Source organism: Engraulis encrasicolus, chromosome 4, assembly GCF_034702125.1.
Source record: "Engraulis encrasicolus isolate BLACKSEA-1 chromosome 4, IST_EnEncr_1.0, whole genome shotgun sequence".
NCBI classification, from domain to species: Eukaryota; Metazoa; Chordata; class Actinopteri; order Clupeiformes; family Engraulidae; genus Engraulis; species Engraulis encrasicolus.
Genome location: NC_085860.1, coordinates 23,318,729 through 23,323,036, shown reverse-complemented (window position 1 = coordinate 23,323,036; position 4,308 = coordinate 23,318,729). Strand labels below are relative to the sequence as shown.

Sequence of the window (4,308 nt, the reverse complement as noted above, 5' to 3'; positions counted from 1 at the left end):
TATTCCAAGTGTGTTAATATATACTCACAAAAGATTTTACGCTTAACTACTGAATCTTTGCCCCTTATTCTGCGGTCATGACATGATAATGAGTACTATAGTGATATTCAGAATGTGTTACTATGTACTCAGAGAAGAACTTCTGATTAACTAACATCATCAATAAAAACACCAGTTTGTGTACAAATTTTAATAAGCAAAAATGTTAAACAAGGGATCACACAATAACATACCACAGGCTTACATACATTTATCCATAGAGAGAGAGAGAGAGAGAGAGAGAGAGAGAGAGAGAGAGAGAGAGAGAGAGAAGAGAGAGAGAGAGAGAGAGAGAGAGAGAGAGAGAGAGAGAAAGCGACAGACAGACAGACCGACCGACCAACGCATGCACACACACACACACACACACACACACACAGCCATTCTCCTGAAAATGTCCAAAAGATGAGTCCATGGTTTACAGATGCAGAGCAAGATGCATTGTCCTATATGAAACTCAGAAAGTCCAAGTTGCATGGTCCACAGAGAAAGCTGGGGTTGACATACTGGGAGGCGCGCAAGGTGTTTGGATCCGCAAACTACTGACAGTGGTTCACTGTGAAGTGCCTGTCGCAGCCAATGCACTCCTGTAAGCGCCCCATTGGTCACTGATGACGGTGGTTCCCGGACACACGTGTTTAACCACACCAGCCACAAGACAGGATGTTTCTGGCGGTCACCTACTCCTAATATTCTCAATACCCACTTTTTCCGTCGCCATGTTGCACCGGCCCTTCTGTGGTGATACTGTAAATACACAAGAGAGTAAAGTAAGTGAGTAAGTAAGTACATTTTACTTAAAAAGCACATAAAACAGTACAAAACTGACCAAAGTGATGAACAGATATTAAAAGGAGAAGGGAACAATTTCAGATAAAATCCATGCAGCTTGACCTGCAAGTTTTCTGAAAATATGCAGCACCATGGGTGACATCATCAAAGCTTAAGGTGGTCCAACAACATGTTGCTGTACTGCTTCACAGTGGTACCTCTCCAGCCCCCCAGGGGAGGTTGAGATGGCTGCGGTGCTTAGTTGCCTTTAGGGGGCATTCGTCTACTTAATTTTTTAAATACTAAGTGGGGCGTTTGCAGGCTTATGATGAGGTCAAGTAGGTGTTGGGAGGCTCATGATGAAGAGAAGGGGGCGTTGGGAGGCTCACCTTGCTATTATTACAACAACTTTCATCAATAGCTGCAAACTCTCAACGATCTCCAACCATTTGACCATGGCGTCTCATGTGGGCCTTTATTGCATGATTGCAAATCCATCCGACTGTTCCAGCCATCTTTGACCGTGTCCTGGAACTCTTCGCAACTCCATCCTGCATCATGTCACTCTGCCTAAAGCACAAAACCTGAAAGAAACTGACCAAAGGCAGAATATAAAAAAATAATTAAACATATGGTCAGTAGACAACACAGCACTGTAGTCTAAAATTCCCTCGTAAAGACAGTATAACCCCATTCACATTAAACTATTACTGGCAAATTCTGCCAATATCATTTCTAAAGAAAAAGTGTATGGAGTTTAGGACACTACATCTACATCTTGTGAAATGGCCGCCATAGGCCTACTGAATTTTCTTGTGCCCAGTGATTTTTTTCCCTGAAGTGACCCTTAGAGAGTATTTCAGCTAAATTACATGTCTTTATACCAAAGTAAGTGGCTTTTACAGTAACCAGAGAGGCGGCCATCTTGAAAAATGGGTGCCATATTGACTTTAAGTGAGGCCAGCATTTTTTTTTTCTAAAAAGTGACCCGTAGAGAATATTTCAGCCATTTACATTTTTAACCAAAGTAAAGGGTTTTATAACCCTTTAATAGCAGTGGCAGATATCTTGAAAAATGCCGGCTATATTACAAATGTGTGGCCAGCTTTTTTATTAAAAAACGTGACCCTTAGAGTGATTTACCAAATTCCATGCTTTTATGCCAAAGTGTACGATTATGTCACTACGCTGCTCTAGTAGATCTAGCAGAAATTCACTCCTCTCAACTCCACTCTACAGGCACACATAGAAGTCACAAGTCCATTGGAGAGGAGTTATGTCAGTTCTATTCCACTGGCTGGTAGTGTTCTTATTTGCTACTGGTTTGTCAAATTATGCTACCAAAAGTGACCACTAGGGGCTTAAATACAGTATTGCATTTCAATGGTAAGGCATGGCAAGCCACCTCTTCAAACATGTTATTTTATTTATTTATTTTTTGCTGGGATGTGCACTACAGGTTGAGATAATGGAACGACATAGATTTCATTTCTACAGGCTAGGAATTTGTATTGGCCTCACTAGGCTAAAAACAGAGATCTGGAAACACCACAGCAGCATATTGTCTTTCTTGTATTTTACTGAATCATTTTTGTGAAATTGATAAACGAACACATAAACCTACAAAACATGTATCATAGCTGTTAAATGAAGAACCATTAATTACTGTAGCTGAGTTGCACCAAGTGTTTGCCCATCCAAACTACTTCGTTTTAATTGGAATTTTTAAGCTACTAAAATTTATATGAACTACCCGCATGAAATACACTACATATAAGACGAATTATGCAAAATAAAGTACTTACATGAGTTGTTTGAACAAGCACGTTGTAGGAGTGACAAAGAGAGCTGTCTGCATCGTTGTAGCATGGCCAAAATGGCTACAACAACGCCTTTGTTCTCACTTTCCTGTTCAACTCACAATACAAGTCACGAATAGCTTTTTAATTACATTAGTTCTACCACAATTGTAAATAGTGCACATTGCATGAAAGGAAAATCGAAATGCATCATTTTGATTTTCATTATATGCAATAGTCAGCAGCATTTACGGTTGTGGTAAAACTAATGTAATCACCAAGCTATTCGTGACTTTTATTTTGACAAAAGATTTGAACAGGAAGTTACGAGCGGAAATATTATTGTAGCCATTTCGACCGTGCCACAACGATGCCGACAGCTCTCTTTGCCACCCCTACAACCTGCTTGTTCAAGCAGCTCCTGTGAGTACTTTATTTTGAATAATTCATCTCATTTGTAGTGTATTTCATGCTGGTAGTTCATATATTAATTTTAGTAACTTCAAAATTCCAATTAAAACGAAGTAGTTTGGATATGGCTGAGCAAACACTTGGTGCAACTCAGCTACAGTAATTCATGGTTCTTCATTTAAGCTTAGGAACTTTAATACATGTTTTGTAGGCCTATGTGTTTGTCTATCATTTTCACAAAAACATATTATGTAAAATACAAGAAAGACAATATGCTTCTGTTGTGTTTCTGGATCTCTGTTTTTAGCCTAGTGAGGCCAAGACAGATTGCAAGCCTGTATAAATGAAATCTATGGTGTTGTTCCATTAGGCCTATCAGCCTGTCGTGCACATCCCAGTCAAGAAAACTTGTTTGAAGAGGTGGCTTGTCATGCCCTACCACTGAATTGCAATATAATATACTGTATTTAAGCCCCCCAGTGGTCACTTTTGGAAGCGTAATAATTTGACAAACCAGTAGCAAATAAGATTACCAGCCAGTAGAGTAGAACTGGCAGAATTCCTCTCCAATGGACTTATGACTTCTGTGTGTGCCTGTGGAGGGGAGTTGAAAGGGGTGAATTTCTGCTAGATGTACTAGAGCAGCTTAGTGACATAGTCATACACTTTGGTATAAATGCATGGAATTTGTCAAATATACTTTCTGAGGGTCACTTTCTTTAATAAAAAAGCGGGCCACACAACATTGTAATATAGGCAACATTTTCCAAGATGGCTGCCACTGCTATTGAATGGTTAGTATAAAACCATTTACTTTGGTTAAAAAATGCAATATGACTGAAATACTATCTGAGGGTCACTTTTTAGGAAAAAAAATGTTGGCCACACTTAAAGTCAGTATGGCGCCCATTTTTCAGATGGCCGTCTCTGCTACTAATAGTTACTGTAAAAGCCACTTACTTTGGTGTAAAGACATGGAATTTAGCTGAAATATTCTCTAAGGGTCACACTTCAGGAAAAAAAAACACTGACCACAAGATAATTCAATGTGGCGGCCATTTCTTAAGATGTAGATGTAGTGTCCTAAACTACATAAACTTTTTCTTTAGAAATGATATTGCCAGAAATTGCCTCTAATAGTTTAATATGAAGGGGTTAGACTGTCTTTACGAGGGAATTTTAGACTACAGTGCTGTGTTGTCTACTGACTATATGTTTAATTATTTTTTCTATTCTGCCTTTGGTCAGTTTCTTTCAGGTTTTGTGCTTAGAAAGAGTGACATGATGC

The 4,308-nt window shown here is 39.1% G+C and overlaps 1 long non-coding RNA gene across 1 annotated transcript; it reads right to left on the bottom strand.

Annotated features, from left to right (window-relative positions):
• Window positions 1-410: 410 nt before the first annotated feature.
• On the bottom strand, window positions 411-2,824 carry LOC134446760 (uncharacterized). Its single transcript, XR_010034488.1, has 3 exons — window positions 2,616-2,824; window positions 1,200-1,404; window positions 411-786 (listed from the first exon to the last, which is right to left on the bottom strand). It is a non-coding gene; the product is annotated as an uncharacterized LOC134446760 (long non-coding RNA).
• Between the last annotated feature and the right edge of the window lie 1,484 nt (window positions 2,825-4,308).